This window comes from Triplophysa rosa, linkage group LG14 (assembly GCF_024868665.1).
Source record: "Triplophysa rosa linkage group LG14, Trosa_1v2, whole genome shotgun sequence".
Classification (NCBI taxonomy): Eukaryota; Metazoa; Chordata; class Actinopteri; order Cypriniformes; family Nemacheilidae; genus Triplophysa; species Triplophysa rosa.
Window position 1 is genome coordinate 21,208,720 of NC_079903.1, and position 21,696 is coordinate 21,230,415.

General features: G+C 40.0%; 1 long non-coding RNA gene across 1 annotated transcript in view; it reads left to right on the forward strand.

Moving 5' to 3' along the window:
* LOC130565284 (uncharacterized) overlaps nt 1-17,481 on the forward strand; it is a 32,407-nt gene extending 14,926 nt beyond the window's left edge. The window contains exons 4-7 of the long non-coding RNA XR_008964350.1: nt 8,247-8,353; nt 8,865-15,808; nt 16,565-16,689; nt 16,871-17,481. This is a non-coding gene — a long non-coding RNA (uncharacterized LOC130565284). The remainder of the gene's footprint in view (nt 1-8,246; nt 8,354-8,864; nt 15,809-16,564; nt 16,690-16,870) is intronic.
* Nucleotides 17,482-21,696: the final 4,215 nt, after the last annotated feature.

Sequence of the window (21,696 nt, forward strand, 5' to 3'; positions counted from 1 at the left end):
CAGTTATGTGCAAATTTTAGCAATGATAATGTGTGGGGTTCTATTGACTCAACACATTTTTTAATATACAACAAATTACTCCATTTTAATAACTCACACTTAACCTACCTAATGTTTAAAATAAAGTATTTGGACCAAATGTAACTTTTTGATTTATTTGTACATTTGGTTTGCTGAGTTCTCTTAAAAGAGTTTATGCAAAAACCACAAGAAGCTGTTGATTCTCATTGATGCTTCAAAATAGAACCACTATCCAAGCTCTACTTCCAGAAGGCGTGTGAAAAAACTTTAAAAAAAAAAACATATTCATGCATTTTTTTTTTTATAATTGTCATATAAATATATTTTCTTGCTGACTATTTTCAAGACTCAATGTTTAATACAATCAGGATATAGGAGGGTTATGTCAATTTAACATAAGTCCCATAGTTATGTTTTGTGATATTTTACTATCATTCCCAAACGTGGAACAAAACATAAGTGACCCTAACTTCTAACTTTTTGAATGGTATTCTTATTCTTAGCATTTGCATTCAACATTTTATTTAAATCTAATTAAACCCATAGACACAATAATGCTTCATATAATATTTGGTGATGATTAGATAATAAATCACATTTACAATGCCTTCTCAAACCTCAGAACTGGCATTGCAAACATATTTGGGTTCCCAGTCCACATAATCAGGAGTCGACCCCATAACTTCTAGCTGAAAGTAAACCTGACTTAATCCTGTGCTGGTCTGGCACTCATCACACATTCCTTTCAACTGATTGCGCTTTCTTCTTTGCCTAATTTAACCCAATAGGATTTTGTTTATTTGGTGTAGCTTTTGTGTGCCAATGTGTCCCCTCAGGCTGATATATATCAGTTTTGTCTGAGCTCTGTATAGTTTTGAAACCAGAGTTCTCGGATCTGTTCCTAAGTCCAGGTGACTTTCCCACCCATCAGCACTGATATCTATCCCATATGCAAACCCTAAAATCTGGTTATTGGCTTTCATCGAACGCACTCAAGCGCACACATATCCTTTTACACTCCAGAGTGCAATTAGTGTGGAATTCGCTTTATGCACAACACTCGGCAACATTTTCCCTCTCAACCAGGCTTTGCTCATTAAGCGCTTATTTGCGATGACGAACACGCTGCATAATTGTCGCCTCGAAGTTCTCAGCCTGTAACGTGCAGCGGTGAGGAATTGTTGTCCCGGCAATACTGGATTAACACATAGTTTTTGTCAACCCAGTTAACATATTCCTGGGCCAGTTTCAAATGAGAGAGGTTTATAATTCAAGGCAGAACAAATGCATTACGATTTAACACCTTTGGAACTGGATACGGCAACTATTTTAGTAAATCCTTTGACTAGGCATACACATAAATGTTTTCAAAAGTGTCCATTATCTTCAGACGTATACATTGGAGTTATTATGTTGTCTGTGACGTGCAGTGTCACTCCTAAAGTGATAAAAATGAGAAATCCTAATTCATTGTTTTGCCTGTCATGGCACATATGCATGGATGTACACAGGTTTATTGTTGGGTATGTATTTTTTTTTGTAATTCACATGCTCTTTGTTTGAAAAAGTATCGTGAATGGACTGCTCCAAATTGCTGCTTAAAGGGACAGCGCACCCAAAAGTGAAAATTCTGTCATCATTTACTCGCCCTCCTGTCATTTCAAACCTGTATGAACTTCAGTCTTCTGCAGAACACAAAAGACCATATTTTGAAGAATGTTGGTAATCGAACAACGGCGGTACCCATTCACTTGCATTGGTCTTGTGTCTATACATTAGAAGTGAATGGGTACCGCTATTGTTCGGTTACCAACGTAATCTTCTTTTGCGTTCTACAAAAGAAAGAAAGTCATACAGGTCATGACAGAATTTTCCTTTTAGTCTGCTTTGTTATAACGTAAATACCATATAATGAACAATGTTTCCTCTTTCTCCGTGTTTTTGAAAGATGCATGCTTATTTGTTACCCAAACTCATCTGACACATCAGCAGCAGCCAAAAGTCGCCGGATGTATTGCTTCTTCAAAGTTACACTTTATTCTGGCTGAGATTACTGTCTACTGACCGACCACGGTTTTATTAAATGTAACGGTCTGATGTCGTTTTGTCCCGTTGGGTCTCTAAAGCCGTGCCAGATCTGTCACCAGTCTTTGATTTGGACTTCATAATTTAATCATAAAGCCGCTGGAGATGTGAAGATCTGAGCGTCACGGCTAAACCTGACAATATAGCCTCTCTCTCAATTCATGTTTACTGTGTCAATGATTCCCCAACATGAAATGAATCCAATAAGCCCAGTTAATAACCGTGTGTTATTATTCTGCCTCTCTGCTTTATTCATTCATCTAAAATCTTGTTTGGTGCTTCGGCTAACGCAATTTTTAGCCCTCTCTCTAGCTAAATGTGTCACCCGATACCAACCGTCAAAACCCGGTTGCATTTCCATGACATATTGTACTGCGCCATAATCATCTGGCCTGCGGCGAGCGCCCATCACAGCTCCAGTAACCCAGCGTCGTGTGCTACCCCACACTGCAGAGAAAAAGAGCCCACCCTCACATCTTCAGCCTCTAAATCCACTTCACTCCGAGGACCAGCGTATTTAAAACAGCAAACTTGACGATTTTCTTGCCAAGCCCTGAGAAGTGCTTATGCCTGGAGTCTCTCTGGGTGGCGGGGGAACAAGCTGTCTCTGTCTCTGCAGCGCAGGAGAAAGAACTGAGAGAAGAAGATGATTTCATGTGCAATGTCTGGGGTGAGGAGGGGGTTTGTTTGGGATGAGGGGTGCGATGGCTGGCATTTCGGCCCGCAGTGACCCTTTCTCTCCCTCGCTCACCAGCTCTGACTTTCTCTGCTTTTCTGCTTCAAAACGATAAGATTTAGTGTCATGTCCATGAGTCTAATCTTATTTATTCACTAAAGCTTTTTCGGATCCCAGACATCAGTGGAGAATTAAAAGGGAAGCTCTCGGCGGGAGTTCAGGAGGAAACTTTGTGAGAGCCGGAGAATATCATTTTTACTAGTCACCGATGTCATTTTGTTGTCACGCTGGGTCTTTCAACAGAAAACCTATGTTTACAGGTACTGACGGCGTGACTTCCGGAACAGAAGTGTACCTGTTGAGTTGTATTTCCTTTATATTTTAAATCTTACAAAAATGTACATATTTTTTCATGATTCATTTAGTGCTAAACTGGTGTTAGATTTGACTCGTGGTGGTAAAGAATTTGAATTGATTCATGTTTTGAAAAGACCCAGGACCCACAAAGCCGGTCATAAGGGTCAATTGTTTTAAATCTGAAAGCTGATTGAATAAGCTTTCCATTGATGTGACCCTGGATCACAAAACCAGTCTTAAATAGCACAGGAATATTTGTGGCAATAGCCAACAAAACGTTAAAAAAATTGTATTTTTTTAATGCCAGAAATCTTTAGGATATTAAGTAAAGATCATGTTCCATGAAGATATTTTGTAAATATCCTACCATACATATATCGAACCTTTATTTTTGTGAGTAATATGCTACGCCAAGGCATACTTTTCTAGCACCCTCAGATTCCAGAGTTTTAAATAGTTATATAATATCTCGGTCAAATATTGTCCTATCCTAACAAAACACTAAATTATTCAGTTTTCAGATGACGTAAAAATCTAAACTTTGAAAAATTGACCCATAAGACTGGTCTTGTTGTCCATCACTTATGGTTAGTTAGGATAGGAGATACAACTGAGACATTTGGCCGAGATACAACTATTTGAAAATCCGAGGGTGCAAAAAATGGAAATATTGAGAAAATCACCTTTAAAGTTGTCCATAAGAAGGTACTGCAGCAGGCCGTTGATAAGAAGAAAAAAAAATTTAACGCTGAAAACGGAAATTCTATGCTTTACATAGATACCAAACTTGAGTGGGTAAGAGCGGGCAGCATCGAGTGAAGTTGTTTCCGTCCATTTGTTTATGAAGTTTTGATGTAGGAAATTTACAAAATATCTTCATAGAACATGATCTTTACTTAATATCCTAATGATTTTTGGAATAAAAGAAAAATCGATCATTTTGACCCATAATGGATTGTTGGCGTTTGCTGCAAATACACCCTTATGGTGCTACTTATGACTTGGTCCGGGGTCACATATTAAAACCCAACGCTGCCCAAAGTTTGATCAAACTCATCTGTGGTTATTAAGTAACAAGACAGAAACATGCTCAAAGATGAGTTTTATAAGTAGAATAAACTAGAACTGGAAATTCTACCAAGTTCCCAGAAAAAAGTAAAAACATTTCCGGCAGATTCTGACACTGGTATGATTTTATGGTTAGCTGTCTAAATGACAAAATATAGGATTGTCCCAATCTTCTGCTAAACTTTAGCACCCATTCTAGGATCAACTGATCTGAGCTCAGTGTTAAGAGCTAATGTTGTGCTAAACAGGGAACTATTGTTGATCTTCGTCTCAATCTTCTGCTGTTTTTGAAGAGCTTTACAGTTAGTGACATTTAAGTCTTCTTATCTCAGTCAAGCTTAATGGTGTGTCACACATAATAGTCTCTTCAGTTAGACCTAACCTTCTCAGTCTGCTTTAAACTTGAAGTAACACAGTGATTTTCCTGTCTGTATATGTTCAGTGCCAAAAGGAGACTTAACAGATACCTGTCTCTTGACGCCGTTCACTGCTTTCAGAAAGTTCTTCTCTTACTCTGGTCACATCACCCCAAACACTGTTTATAGATCACTTCACAATATGCAAACACTGGTCCAAAAGTACTTTTATTAAAACATTTTACATATGATTAAATGTTATAAATGTTCTGTTGGTTGTATTCTGTTCAAACATTTGTGCAGTGTTAACGAAACCGAAACAGGCCGTTTTGGACCAGCGTTGAACCAGCGTTACACTTTCGTTTTCTGAAGTGGTCTATAATGTAAGTGTATGTTTATAGACCGTTTGTGTACGAGACAATAGGGCTAGCTGTTACTCTTTTTCAGCTTTATTTATTTCATTTTTATTCCAAAAAGTAACTGCAAATTATATGCAATAAAATTCAACAAATTGTAACTGCATTTAATGTTTCAGCTCAAAACATTACAATCATTAAACTACTGTATTTTTTATTTTGGAATATTGTTAAAATAATAATAAAATCGTATATATTTGGGTTTTAAATTTTTAGGAAATGTGACAACTTGCCCCAATATAAATGTAAATGTTTGACTCCTAAAGGTCTAAACATATGCAGCATTATTAACATATCAAGGAAAATTGGCATTTTTTAATGTCTTAATTTGAAATGTTTTACATTTTTGGCAGCCAGTTGTTTTTGCAAATGAAGCTGTATTTTTTGTTTCTCCGTTGGTGTTGTTTTCATTCCGGTTGTGTTTTATCATTTGCATCAAGCTTCTTTTTACGCTGCTTTGCATCACCCATTTTTAGGTCACAACCCACTAGTTGGAAACCGCTGAACTAGAACATGTGAACCCAGTTCTCTAACCTACATTAGTTTCAATAGAACTTGAATCAGCCAGACATTTGAAGCGGGCTAATAGAGAGCTGGCTCGACCTCACTTGGCAGTCCATCAGTGGGATTTAGATCTGTGTAGGAATCTGTTTGAGCAGCATGAACCCAAAAGGTGATGTATTCAGTCAAACATGACTTCTCCTGTGGTGTAATTGCTCTTTTTCTTTGCAGTATCATTTATTCAGCCGGACGCACGATGATATGACTGTGCGCGAGGTTGTGTTTACTTTCATTATCCTTCTTCCTGTTCAATTACTAGGAATCTGATTCCCGGAAGACCACTGAAAAGATGAAGCAGACACTGGATTGAGGGATCGGTCACATGTTTACTCAGTAGTGAAGGGATAAAATCTTGGCAGAAAAGGAATACGGAGTCAGTGTCTTGATGTGACTTTACTGTAATTAATATTACAGCTCGCTGTCTCAAGCGTCTATGAGGGCTTTGCTAGAAGTTCCCGTAATCGTCCGCCAAATCCCAACAGCCCCGTAAATCCGGCTAAACCTCTCTCCACATTTTCTCCTTTCTCATCCTTATTTTTCTTATTTAATTTCCTTCTGTTCTCCCATCCGTTGTCTATGTTTGCCTTTGTTGGCTGTTGATCTTTGTGCCGAGCGCTCTTTCAGTTCAATCATTTCCCCTTACCTGTTCTCTCCATCATCATCTCAGCTCTTCATCTTCACTCCATTTATCTATCTGTTGTCTGTGTGTCCGTCCGTGACTAGCCCCTCCCCTCTCTTTCTCTCTCTCTCTCTCTCTCTCTCTCTCTCTCCCTGGTGAATGTTTGTGGGCGCCAGGCTGTCAAAGCCCTTCACAACAGCAGCAGTCTCCTCCGATTACTGTGTGTTTGGGATTACCGCATGCGTGCTACGGCACATTCCATCCGCTCCCAGGCTGACTTCCTCTCTGTGCCTTCTGAAAGTCACCGCAGTCCCAGCCAAACCTCAAACTAGCAGCGCTCCGCGTGTGTGCTGGAACTGGCGTGCCTGTTTGGCCCGGCTGTAAAGATGGCCAACCTTAAATAGGTTGAGGTGGCTCAGTGAGGTTGGAGATCTGCCAGGTTGTGTATGGATGAGTAAAGGATGTGTTTGGTTGGTCAACCGCAGCGTTTTGAAGAGTTGTACTCTGTCCCCAGGTATAGGAATAGACATCATTTAATGTGCATCTTATAATATATATTAATTTGAGAAAAGGTATGAACATTCTATAAGGAGTTAACATATGTAAATCGCCAATCCGTGACTTTTGGCTCTACAGCGCCAACTGTGTTTGAAATGTAAAATTGCAGATTACTTTACATACTTGTCTTTGTCAGTTTTGTGTCTGAACTTCAAGACACACATTTACCATGAAATCGTACCTGACAGATCAGATTGTAAATGCCCCATGTGAAAAATAGAGCACTGTTATACACTTAAAGTGCTCTATTTTTACACATTAATTTTGTACCTAATATACAAAAACTACTACTTAAGATAAACTTAAGAAGATCTAAGTGTACTTAACTGTGCTAGACACCATGAGTATAAGTAATGAAGACTATGTTTTTAGTATATTACGTACAAAATAACGTGACAATAGAGCACTTTGAAAGTGTAATTAAATAAAGTGTACTTTTTTACCTTGGTGGGGATAATGTAAAGAGACAGTTTTGAACATAATGTACTTGCTCAATTACTGCTCACTGACTTTTGTTTGTTTTTATCAAGAAAATAAAATCTTGAAGGTTGTAACTTTAAATGTCCAGTTTCTGAAATTTAGCATCATCTAGTGGTGAGTTTACGAATTGCAATCAACGGCTCACTTCACCCCTCCCTTTCGAAGCACTATGGTGGCTGACACGGAATAAGATTTTCTCTTCTTTGCCGAAGGAGATAATGTATTTAAGAAGTTTGTCTGTTTCGGGCTACTTAAGAAACATATTTCATGGAAGGGGACACGCAGTGTAAATTTCAAATGGCTCATTCTAAGGTCATAAAAACATAACTCATCATTATGTAAGGTCTATATACACCTCTGAACACATAAGGTGCATCCCAAATTGCGCACTTATGTTCTATTTCTATGGCATTTTGTACTATAAATAGTGTGAGTAGTGCGTTCACATTGAAAATTCTCAAAAAAGAAGTGCACTTTAAGTAACCGGATGATGCACTTTTTCATCCGAAAATAGTAAGTGTGGACCTGTGGACACTTCACGCACTTAACGGTCGCAGTTTCGCTTACGTAGCGGAAAGGAGGCGGGGCTATCAGACGCTGCTCGTGCAAAACTCTCCTGCAGTTTGATAACGATTCAATCTGATGATAACTAAAGTAATGCTGCAAAACACATGAAAACTACATTAAATCAACAATGCACAAATTGATTTTTATTCACACGCATTGTGCCGTGCGATTGACGTCATTTGCACTCGTCTGGGAAACCAATATACTTCCGGTTAGTATAAAAACGTTTAATATTCTATTTGGGACGATACTACCCTTCTAAAATGTATACACTACATGGTTGAGCGCATAGTGTATAGCATGTCATTTGGGACACAACTATAATTAAGTATATTATATTGCATTTCTATCAATAGATCCTCCCAAAAAATTACACACTGGACAATTAAATACTGTATTATATGTTTTCTGGGATACTAATAATAATATAACAAGGTACACAGAGATGGTTAAAAACAATAAACTAAGCATTTTCTGAACAGATTTTCAGACCTAGCAACAGTAACCAAGGCGGGCGGAGCTAGGAGTAGCTTCAATTAACGGCTTCATTATCATCAGACTGCTCTCCTCCAAGCTGAACTGAAGACAGGTAATGTCCAATAAATAATGCATGTTAATTCTAGAAAAATCCCCATCTGCACAGGCCCGGCAAAATGAAATGATACTGTACTGTACATTGACTGCATAGAAGATCTTTTTTTATTGTTCTGCTGGATAAGATAAATGTGAGTCATTCTAGTTTGATGGCTTTCATGGGGGGAAGATGTAGTCTTTAAAAGAATCTCTCATCTTGATGATACCACGGCAATTTAAAGAGAAAGAGGAAAAAGTATGTGGGAATTTATGCATGCTGCATATAATTTCTCCCTCTTCTGCAATTTAGCAAAATTGCTACTACGATTTATGTCATGCTTTTTCTTTCTTTCTTTCTTTCTTTCTTTCTTTCTTTCTTTCTTTCTTTCTTTCTTTCTTTCAACCAAATTTCTGTAATTTCACATTTTTGTCTTTCCATATTTTTTATTCATACACCAAGGTCGTATTAACATAACTGAAAAAATATGAAAAGATCTGTAATTCCTAATTCTCCTCTTGTCTTTCAGGCTAAACCAGCTCTTATCTGCCACCACTGCTCTTAACTTGCTTCAGAAGGGGGGGGGAGCAGAGTCGGGAAGAAAAGCAAAATGAAAAATGAAGCCCTTTTGCATAAAACGGCAAGTTATAGAAATCTAAAACGGTTGCCGTGCAACTCTAAATAATCACCATGCTTTCGGAGATGAATATTTTACCATAATTTAGAGCTCTGGAAGTAATCGCCAGTCTTAGAGAGTGAGGGTCTCCTCGGGGGGCTTGTTTCAGTCTGGTTTGTCTCACGTAGTGGACGGAAAAGATTGAGAAACCCAAGCTCTGTTCTCTTGAAGGTGAGGATCAGCTAATACCCCCTCTTCTGTTTTTAAGGAGCAAAAAAACACATGTTGTGTCAGAATATATTTCGCTAACTAGCGTACAGACACACTGTCATGTGTCACAGCGGTCCTTGAGGGCACGAACAAAGGCAAACAAAACTTGACAACTCGAAAACATTAAGACGCATGTTCTCGCATCATATTCTGTTTAGAATCCAAGAACGTTATCTTATGGTACAGATGTTAACACATTTCAAAACGATACGTTTCACTTGGTACAGAAATATAGACTTGGTTATTTGGTTTATTTTCACCGTACGGGGGGGGAGGGCTTCATCTCTCAGCATTTGCATTCCTTTAAACATCCTCGTTTAACTCCCTTGGTAATCACAGACTGCTAGCTGAGATCCGAGCCCCGTTGACGGCTGTGGCGAGATAGTGTAAAAAAAGTCTCATTTGCAAAGGCTGGTGAAGTTGTGTGCTTTAAACTTTCCACTCATCTTCTCTCTTAATCACTCTCTCGATCACTTTCTCTGCTTATAAAATCTCCATTAGCATATTCTTCGTCTCAAGTTCATAAAGAACCGCGTGGCCTATGGACCGGCAATGCAGAATGCTGCCCATTTAATGAGCGACGCTCGGCATCTCTGATATCAGCCTGAAAGTATGCGCGCGACATCGTATTGAGCGCTTTCCTCATATGGCATGTTCAAAACACACGCACAAAGAGTTTCATTATTTGAAAAGATGAATGAAAGGAAGAAGAAAGAAATGTTTTGGCACTTCTGAATTGATTGTGCAGAATAGGCTGTTCAGACGACATTGTGACAGGTTCTCTCTCTTTTCGTGGCGGTTTGCTGATACGGGGGCCTGAGAGATGTGCCGGGCTCCTTTTAACTGCAAACACAGATTCTGTTTGAATGCAGTATGATAGCGCAGGCATGGAGTGTTGTGGCTTCCGTCGGCTACCCTCGTCGCCGGCCTCTTTTTGATGGTGTTTATGTGATGCACGTAGCAAGACACCGCTCGGGGGGGAGGCTTGTGTGGACCCTTTCTGTCTCGCAAAAATGAACAGAAAGAACAACGCCTGCGTGTTACCTTGTTGCACTTATTACTTTCCTGAGGTTAATAATAGAAGTCATATCAAAATCATATTTTATATTATCGTGAATTAGACAGGAATGCTTTAAATATAGGTATTTAATTGCAACGGACGATACACAAAATTGTACCACGTTACAGGAAAGAAGAAAAATCATGCACTTTATAAACAATTCCAGTCCTGATGAGTGTGTAACAACAACATAAACAAGCGTTACTTCACATGCACACTTTTCTGGCCCAAACTTAACTTCCGGTACAAGAATAGAGTACCTGTAGATTATTTCTGAAAACAAGCAAAAGAAATATCAAGTAAATAAATTTAGCTAGCCAGTGTTCATTTGGGTTACCAGTAGAAGAACCGTTACTTGGCTAACAAAGTTACACGACCCATTCAACAAATTGCTTATTTAAAAAAAAATCAACAAATTGTGTATTAAATACAATTATTACACAATAAAATATGAATATAATTGAAATATAATATAACATAAATATTATTGCACTAGCCAGACCGATAAACAAACACAGACTTTAACAAAAGTTTACTTCGGGCCAGGTGCTTGCATCCGATGAAATCGTCTATAACATACTGTATGAGGTAAGCGCGCATGTATATTGCTTATCATGTACTTTCCATGAAAAAGTAAAAAAAGCCATAGTTGAATTACTCAAGAGTTTTCGAAACTTCAAAACTCAAGAGAGAAATGCTAAATCATAAAGCTTTTTAGGACCATCAAAATGAATTCTCATTAATGATAAATATTCTCATTCTCACCACTATAATAAAACATAATATAGGCTATTATTACATAGTGTAATAGTGTGACATAGTGTGTAGACATAGTGTGAGAGAAAAAGGTTTTAGTATAGTATGTCAAACAGAATAAAAATGTCATCCATTTGTTTATGTGATATATTATATAAAGGCCTGCATTATGAATGTGAACGACAACCAGAGCTCTATTGACATTGCACTGAATCGGCTCCCCGGGGTTTAGTTTGGATAAAGTGAAGATCTGATAATTGTGAGACTGACGACGTGAAGGGTCTGAAAGAGAGCGAACGAGAGAAGATGAGAAAAGAGGCAGGGCGACGTTCTGATCGAGTGAATGATAGAGCTCTCCAGACGAACTTAAGAGAAAAGAACTATAGCGCAGACGTGGAAATGAAGCAGATGAAGGGAACGCTCACAGCTGTCTCGCAGCAGAAGGAAACAGCGCTCTCCTGATGTTCCAGGTGCAGAACCCCTCCCCTTCTCTTCTCGGTCTCTCTCTCATTCTTTTTCTCTCTCTGAAGGTTGCGTGGCTCGAACGCCCTCAGTAAATGTCAGAACAAGCTGCTGCTCTTCCCAGACCACGCAGTGGGAGAACCACCAACCTCATCGCCTTGGCAACCCCTTGTCTCTCGTCCGAAAGAAGAAAGGGCGAGGAGGTGGAGAAGAAAAGGGCTTTTATGCTTCCGTCCCCCCTGCGCGCACACACACACTAACATGCCCGTCATGCCCCCACCCACCCGAGAGACCTCTCTGAGACCTGGAACATGTGGGTGAGCTCCCAGGCTTTCTGAAAAGAGTGCTTACAAAAATAAGAAAGTGTTAGTGATGTAACTAGATTTACTGATTTCATTACCATCAGGCCTTTTCACTTTTTTTGTTTCTTGGTTAAGATTCGCTGTTTATTTACCAATTTACAGAGAAGGGAATTGCTTTTTATGAAGACGAGTTTGTAAACCATCGCTAAATTAGGTCGTAATGAAAAAACTCAGATGTGGTATATTTTATCGTCATAAAATTGGACACCATATCAGGTTACCAAGGATACGTCAGAGAGGGCGAGAGCATCTTTTATCAAGAATGTCACTTGTAGATTTACAAAAGAAAATAGAAAGTGTTTTAAATGTAAGAAGACAGAGAGGGGAAGAGAACGATTATTACACAGTATATGCGAATGAAACCGTAAATGAAAGGCAAGTATACATGAAATCATTATTATTTGTGTTTACATTTAAACCAATGGGAGATTCTGTCACCTAAACCCGTACGCGTTTCTTTCTTCTGCAGAACACAAAAGAAGACATTTTAAGAAATGTAATGTAAGTGAACGGGGGCCAATGTTTTTGGTTACCAACATTCTTTAAAATATATTCTTTTGTGTTTGGAATGACATGAGGGTAAACAAATAAACAAAGAATCTTCATTTTTCATTGAGCCATCTCTTTAAAGTGGCTGAACAGGTTGTCCTGACCCCGAGTCAATATGCTCAGGCGAACAATATTAAAAGTGGCACATAGCCTCCGTGTGTAGTGTTCAGGAATATCAAGCTGCGAATTGCTTCGTTCTCTTTGCACATTACACTGGCAAAGAAAGAAACATCTTTCCCAAAGTATAACATTAATAAAAATGCACTGCACGCCTGAGATGCCGAGATGATCTACTGTATAAAACCAACTTGAAATGGAATCTATCTCTCAAAAAGAACAAGAGCTTCAGTTTTGGACACGCATGATGCCTTTAAATCTATAATATTTTCCTCCACTGCGTGAGCTCCGTATTCTCCGTGCAAAGGAAGCTTTGTGTGTCATCAGACCACATGGGGCCATTTTGTTGGATGGTACTTTGAGACTGCAGGTGCTCTTTCCATAATGGCTGCTGGGACTGCATTTCTTCCTCAAAAGTGCCCTGTCTGTCTCTCCCGGACTCCCTCTCCCTGTGCGCCACCTCTTACTGCGTCTCTGCAGCTGAGCTCGTACCTCTTGAAAGCTGTTGTTTGTGCGGTCTTTTCCGAGAAAGAGAGAGAGAGATGGGGTGGGTGTGTGTCTGGTTTTATGGCGATGTTCCATCAGGTCGCTGTGGTGACAGCATTTAGCAGAGCTCCCCGGGGAGAGAGAGAGGACGGTAAAACGAAAGAGCGGGACGGTGAATAAGTCCAGAAACATACTTTACGCAAGTATTTAAATGCAGATGAGAATTGTTGGCCGGCACATTGCGAGCGCGGCCCCGTTGAGCTTACTGGAGGTAAAAAGCCTCATTTAAGAGTGCGATGGAGTTGCCGTCAATCGTGTTGTGGTGTTATTTAGGCCGTTAGTTAAAAAGGTGTCCACTTTTAACTCGCTCAGCAAGATTTTCTTTGAATTGTTGCTCTGAAAGAACTGTCAACAGCTCCATTTTGTGATTATTTGCATTGCTTTATGAATTGCTGTCTGACACGTGTTGGAATAAAGCAATACACAGAAATAAGTTTGAGGCAGTGTTACATTTAAGATGACTTAAACAAATTTTTTAATTGGATCAACTTAAGTAATAACGTCTGTAAAATAACATTTATTGGGCGGAAACTTAGTTTCTACAAAGATAAAAGCTATTAACAAGACCACATGGATTAACAAGACTCCCCATCCACTGCCATTACAATGAATGGGGAGAAATTCATCGCTTAAGCTTAGCAAACCAAAGTTATGGTACAGTTTACGTGAGGTTTAATTATTGATCGGAAGTGTTCTCTTTAATTCTGATTTCTGCCAACGATTTTAGAAATATATGCCTGTTGTCGTAAATAGCTGCCTGGAGGCGTTGCAAACATGGCCGCCGAGTGGCACGACTTCCGTGAACAGACTTTGTTTTCTAGCAGCTTTAATAATAGAGAAAATGCTTTTTTCTCGTTGTTCGCTAAAGATGTTGTCTTTTTTAAACTCTTCATGTTTTAACTGTTTGTCATTGCTTTTAATTGCTCTTATTTGTTCAGCATTTGGTCAACAAGTGCTGTTTTTAATGTGCTATAAAAATGTAATTTCTGACTGAAAGGTCATGCTTTATTTTGCTCTTAATTCATCTAACCAAATAAGCCCAATGTCCGCATGAAAACCATGAAAAAATACGCAAGTTAAAAGAAAACGTTAACCATTTCTGTTCGGCTTATGTCTTAACCCGATTTAATGGGAATTTGTAACTATTCTATTAGGTGGCTAATTCGTATGAATTTGTACAATGTGAATCGTGCAAAAACATATGATTATTACAAAAAGCAATACTTGAAGGGATAGTTCACCCAAAAATGAAAATTCTCTCATCATTTACTTAGCAGCTTGTCGTTTCGAACCTGTATGACTTTCTTTCTTCCGCAGAACACAAAAGAAGATATTTTGACGAAAGTGGGTAACCGAACAGAGCTGTCACCCATTCACTTCTATTGCACGGGCACAAAACCAATGCAAGTCAATGGGTGCCGGTCAACAACATTCTTTTAATTTTCACTTTAAGCCCCTCCCCTAATGCCACCCCTAAACCTCACGTCACTGGTGCAAAAGCAAATCGTGCTAAAACATACTTATAAGATCGTACGAATTCATACGAATTAGCCACCTTTCATAAAAATTACGAATTCCCGTGAGATCGTGTCGTATGTCTTGTTATTGATTTAGCAAATTGCAGACTATGCTTCGTCTCAATTGTAAAATCTCTTTTACAAAAGCAAAAACCAGTTCAGAACCACTGTTTCACACCTAACAGGGACCGTAAGATGTAAAATGATTCTGTTAGTGTTGCAGTCGGTCAGGTCTTAAAGAGCCATCTGGTTGCAAGTTAAAGACTATAGTTAACACTGTCAAGAAGTCCACGAGACACTCTCGCTCTCCCTCCATCGCTCTTTCCTTTTATTCCTTTCACACAACTGGTGTAATTGTCCCTCAAACAGAATATTCTCATCGCTCTCTCTCTCTCTCTGTTCCGCGTTGGTCTGTTCTTTCGCACATGTTTTTAATGTTTCCACTGACAGCTCAACAATATATCTTATTTCGTTCTCCTTATCTTTGTCATTCATTCTGGCTGTCTCTTGCTTTCTATTCCATAGTTTCAAACTCTCAATCTCTCGCTTTCTCTCTGTCCTCAACGTAGCAATTTCCTTTAAGTCACTCTTAACAATGCTTCCACTCTCTCTCCCTTTCAAAATGACATACAGCCTATCCAGCACATGTCTTTTTCACTCTATATATTAGAAGCTCTCTCTATGTTAACTGCCGTGATGTTATGTGAGTTTAGGAGTTTTTAGTCTCGGTTCTTGGGAGACACGTGTGCTTTTTATTGGGTGACTCCTCAACGACACAACCCTGGGGTCAGGGAAACAATATTTTTCATATCTTGGGGATTTTTGAGTTGTACGTTTGGCCACCCCTGAATCCACTGAGGCCATATGAACTTGAATAAAAGTTCGTATGTGTTTGAAATGTGTGTTGCAAGCACATAACAGGCTTAAGATTTTGACCTGATGGGTTTGACTTGGACTGGTAAGCAACCAAGTTTTGCAACTCATAATTCGTCGCAAAATTGACAAATCTATTCTTTCTATGTCTTGTGTCAATGTTAGTATGTGTGAGGCGTCGTCCATATGTGGGTTTTTAATATGTGTGTGTGTCTAAATTTGTTCCTTTCTGCTTCAGTGCCTTGACCAGGCGGCAGTGACCTGTGCCGTCTAGCTTCCGCATAACCTCAGGTCTTTAGGGAGATCCTTACCTTTCATGTGCCCTTCCACCAATGTCACAGCAAAGTAGGTCAGGACATGAAAAACCACCCACACACCACTGTAACTTTGAACAGGCAGATAGGGGAACACCAGGTGTTGGCCAGGTCTCTGTGAAGACTGGCCATGGCTTATATAAAAGGTCAAAAGATTGTCATTTATTTTATATTTGGATTATTAGTTGGGGTAAACTTTTAATACTTACACAGACTTCTACACATATACACGTATATACTCAGTGGTGCTAAATATGGTTGTGACTTTTTTACCAATGAAGTCTAGGGTTGGGTTTTTAGGCTTGGCCAGCATGCAATGGGTTTCACGTGAATGGGCTTTCACGATATCAAAGTTTCACTGCATGATTATAGTGGCCAAAACCCCCCACGATAACAATAATATCGTGATATCTATCGATTAAAAACAGAATAATGCAATCAGTCAAATTCCAGAGTTTGTAACCGTTGTGGCTCTTAAGTCTAAACTTTAAACGGGCGCTACATTTTTTACGAAATTATCATGTGTAGTAGTATGACGATATCACAATTTTTGAGATATCACGATTAATGCCAATAGCAGTATATTGTGACACCCCTACACTGAAAAGTACTATACATTTAAATTGTACCTTTAAAACCTGTTCTAGTGTTGCATTAATCGAAAGGGTTTATCTAAAACTACTCAACTCAGTACCGAGTTTGTCTATTCAACTAAATCAATGTTGAATCAGTCGTTTTGGTTCATTGTTGTTTGAATCTGCTACTATTGATGTGTTGTCTTCTTCAGTACTACTCTAGGAGAACAGAAAGATTTTTCACCCTGCCTTACCCCATCACCGGTGACATGCGCTGAAGTTTGTGCTGCTCTTGACAGACCGGAGAACTTTGAGGACATCCTGACCTTTCCTTGAGGTACATACTAAACAAATACAAAATACTCTAAGCCTGTCTTGTGATTGAATAGTGCTGTACAAGTCCCACACATGCTTTCCGACAGACTTGGATATGATGACTGGGATGTTGGATGGTTATGGTGATTTGAGACCAGCATGCTGAATACTGTGTGAATTATCTTATTACTGGAACCCTGTAGGGTGGAATCACAGGGACGAGGCAGGAGAAGGAAAGCCCAGCTGACAGCCATAGAGAAAGAGTCCAGAGCCCCCCAGCCGTCAGTGGAGACATCACCATCTGGAGCGAGGCCTTCACAACATGCTGGGCCTGTCAAAAAGACGAAGCTCTTTTCACAGCATACTTTTGTCCATCCTCTCTCTCCTCCGGTGGAGCTCTCACTATCCTGCAGAGCTTTCACAGTTCTCCTCTCCACAAAGCCCTCCCACCGCACGGATTGTTCCGTTCGTCGGCAGGAGGGAGGAACCGGATGGACATCACTCATCCGGGATTCTACAGAAAAGTTAACCAGTAGAATGGGTAGATTTACACTAATCCTTTGATGGTTATCGACATTCTTTTGGTGTTAAATCGGGGTGAATGCTGAATAATGAGCTGTCATTGACTTTGTCCAATATCAAAAGTGTTTACGTCTGGTGTTAAATATCAATGAGTTTTGAACGTAATTTGAACATTTGTGTTTTTGGTAGCTTGACAGTTTTATTATTAGATTGTCATTTCACAGTAGCTTTCATATTCCTTACGAAATAAAAATATATGGGAATATGTTCGAAAATAAAATGCAATATTTTAAATACATTTCCATATCCAAGTGCTTATATTTTCAATATTATGAAAATATACTATTATTAACAATGTATTCTATATATTTTAAAATATATTTTAGATTTATTTGCAATATGTAAAACAAATGGGAGGTTGAGAAACACATCCTATTTTAGTTTTTCCGACACTACACAAATTTTAGAACAATTAGAGCTAAATCAAATGTTAAATAAACATCTCCAAGACTTTAATTATAATGTAAAAGTATATATACAGTGTGTGTGTGTGTGCGTGTGTGTGTGTGTGTGTGCGTAAATAAACCTGTGCTGTATTACGTCATTTATTTTAATTTGAGATTTATCTGAGTATTTGGCAACCGAGCCGACAGTTCATCACAGGCTTTGTCTCTAGAACATATTATCACTACTTGTTTGCGTTAGCCGCTCAACACGATGAGGCCAGGCTAGCGCACCGCCCAGGGAAATTAGCCTGCTAGCATACTGGTTTATTTATTTTTAAGCCAACTGCTAAAGTTGAAGGGGGTTATCCCTCCGTGGTACAGTAAACAAACTGGATGAGGGAAAAGATTGTTGAAGCATAGCACCAAGGGTTGCCTTTCACCTCAGTGCCACAGGCATATCGGAGTAAGAAGTAAAGCTAACAAATCCCATCGTGATCTAAGAGCACGTTTCTGTGAGGAGGATGGAAGATCTGACCAAACCAGCCGGGAGAGTCTCCTGTCGATGGCTATTCACAGGACTTTTTAAATTCTTTCTGCCCATAATGCAGGTTTTGAACTCGAGGGGTGAAATGTGGAGCGGTGCGGCCAAACAGACCTGTCAGCACTATTCGCTGTATATTGTAAGGTTTTTTTACTCTTCCCAAACAACCGTTTGAACCTTTCTATGAGAAAACCTCAGAGGAGCTCATTTGGGAAACTTCCTTTAGCCTAAGTTCAACTCTTCGTTCTTGTATTTATTTGATAACTGAATAAACTATCGCCGTGTAATCAATTAAGAGCGAGACGTTAATTGGCTTGTGCCAATGAGAGCTCAGGAGATTGCGTGGGTTCAAGCAGAGATATCAACAATGGTGAGGTTTCCGAGGTCATTTGCAGGACTTCTTTGTAGCTTTGATTGCACCGCTGGGTTCCAGAATCGCTCAAGTGCAATGACCGGTAGATTAGTCTTAAAGAAAAGCAGAGTGCTAAAGCGTCACTGTGGAGTGTCACCATCTTTGATCTTGTTTTCTCAGACCTTTCCTTGAAGGTTTCCCGACCGCCGACCTTTGACGGGCCGAACAAGCATGCGTAAAATTCCGCACCGCCTGCCGTCGCTGCTGCTTTGTAACCTGTGAGCTGTGAATGAGGTATTGGCGGGGGAAAAAGGTTCATCGATTTCGCCTCACCTGCTTTTTTTGCTTTTCCGCTCTGTCCTCTCAAAACATGTCTTTTTCACTCAGTTGACTTCCATTCAAAGCCAGCCAGCGATGGTGAATGCTTGACTAGGTTGCTTTGCACCAGCAGCCCCCTGGGTTCTGGCCAGTGGCCTGAAAGACGCATGAGGCTGTAGAGGAATAGAAAGCCAGCGCAGGCAGGGGGCTAATAGCGGTGCACGGGATTGTCTTCACGGGTAGGGTGGGGTGGGGGCCGGGAGCTGAGAGTTGAGGGCAAGAACCATCTGCTTTTGTAGTGGTGTGCATCAAAGCCAGGAGGAGCACGGCAGGAGATCTCCTTTCACCGGGGACACATTACATATGGGCCTCATATTTCTCCAGGACAGGTTCCTGCAGACCTTTGGGGACACATCATAGCCTCCTCTATTCTCTTTTTCTCTGCATGACTACTGAGAGCAAAATAGGTGTGGAGAGACAGGAATTCCCCATCATTTACCCTGGGAATTTAGATAACAGATGAGTTTGTTTGACCCGGCAGACCCCGAACAACAAACACTCCCCTCTAATTTTAACCACTTTTTATTGCGGAAAAACAAGATCTTTGCTTTATTTTTGTTGCTAGTGGGAATTAAAAATGGGTCATCACTAGATGGCTTATAGCGTGATTGATTATTTAAGTGACTAATACTGCATTTGCCTCTGAGCACTTGTGACTTTAATTCATGGCAGGGGCATAACTACCAGTGTTTGGCTCGCCACGTGTGTATACACACTCTCACTTTCTCGTTCTTCTGTGCCTCTAGCTAAATTCAATTTCAGATTCAATTAGCTTTATTGGCATGACCAAGATACATATTTGAACTAGCAAAGTTTTACCTCGTCACTGTGTCAGCATTCTTACAGTCAGTTTTTATTTACCCAGCTCTCCTCCATCCCATGCGTCCATGGAGCGTGGTACTGTATTAGGGATAACTGAGTTTGCATGTTTTTAAAAACGCACATTTGTGAAAATGGGGACATCGTGCACATATGCATTACGTGTTGCGTTCGCCCAATACTTGTCTGGCTTGCCGCTTTTACAACAGTACAGCGTTTTTTTGCGGTTCTGTGTGAACGTCAGACATCATTGTCGTGTAAACGTTGCCTGAGATCCAGCGAACCACTTTGTGAGACATTTGTGGAGTGTACAACTTCTCCGATTTTTACGAAACAAAAGACAAAAATGGCAATAACGTGCACAGGTAAATCACCACACCAACGATGTTGTTTGGAAACTTTTTTGGGGGGCTGCTGTTCTTCTGAAACCCTCGTTTCTTCACATTTCTTGACTTTTCTTTTCCTTAACCCTGATAGCACACAAAGATTTGGCAGACGTCTATTAGATGTCTGCATTTAACACACATGTAGATTAACATGTGGACATCAACAGTTTTTCACTCTTTATTGTCTCTCTCTTTTTTTCCTTTCAGCTGCTTTTTCTGCCTCTATTTTTGAGTCATTAACTTCAGGAGGGAGCAAGAGAGGGAGCTGAAGCCACCAGAAGAGAACCATTAGTTAAATATGATCCAGTCTGTTCCATGAAGGCTGCGGGGCAGGCTGGCGCTCAGAAACAATGGAGCATGTGGGACCCCCACCGCCTCCAGCCCAGAACATATACAGGCGAATCTCTCAGGTCTTCACGACTCGCGCTGTAGCAGCGCCACAGATGGCTAACCTCTAATGACACTTAATGACAGCAACAGAGATGGAGGGAGACAGGTAAAATGCTCTTTAACAAAGAGATCCGCGCTGAAAGGTACGGTCAGGAAAGCTCATTTCGCCAAGCGAGCAAAAGTCTGCCAGAGTACATCGCGGACATCACTCTGAAGGCATTATATTTACTCGAACAGCGTGTTTGAAAGCGAGGTGAAATTACCTGTACTCACCATCTAATCAGAGACAGCGTGGCACATCTAAATTTACCGTCTGGAGGAAAACGATCTTGGATGTGTAAAACAAAGAATTGCTATTTTGAGAGAACACAATCATCAATCAAATGCTGCATTTGCAAAAAACCCGGGTGAGGTTTTTATTCCAAAACAATTAAAAGCGCCCTGTAGGGAGAGGTAACGCTGAAGCATATTGTTGAGGCTAATTGTGGACAATTAAAATAATTACACGACCCATCCGTGTCTTCTATTCTACGGTGGCTCATGAGCGGTTTTAAATGACTTATTTAACCCTTGAGACCCCAAGGTGCACATATGTTGCAGTTAACTCCTTTTGTTGTTTCTGGTTGACAACGAAATTGGTGTAATTGCATATCGATCGTCATGGTTACATCCGGTGATGTAATAGCCGCCGAGAGCTGAAGATAGATAGAAAGTCATGATACCATTATTTCAAGTAACAATATGGTTGTTTTTCGTGGCGAGAGCGTTTGAATAACTGCACGTGTCAAAGACCACTGGCTGAAGGTAATTTGCTGTGCGATAGCTGTTAATGATAAATTCATGTTTTAGACCGAGGTTAAGGTTTCACAACCCGTTATCACTCGGTCAGCGCCACTTTTGAACGCTTTGGCATCGTTTTTCGACGAACAGGGAACTGCGTTGCTGTTAGCTAAATGCTCCAGACCGAGATGCGTGCAATTCTTAGCATTTCATTATTATTTATGGTTTTAATATTTTGTAGCACCTAACCCTAAACATTTCTCAACCATATAAAACACAACACGCGAATAAAAGTAGGGTCACAGGTATTTATTGCACAAACTGACCAAAAGTATTACAAACAACTCGTTTCGCAGAACTTTTCGCACCGAAGCCGTAAGATAACGTTACACGAAGATGCCGTGCGTGTCCGTGA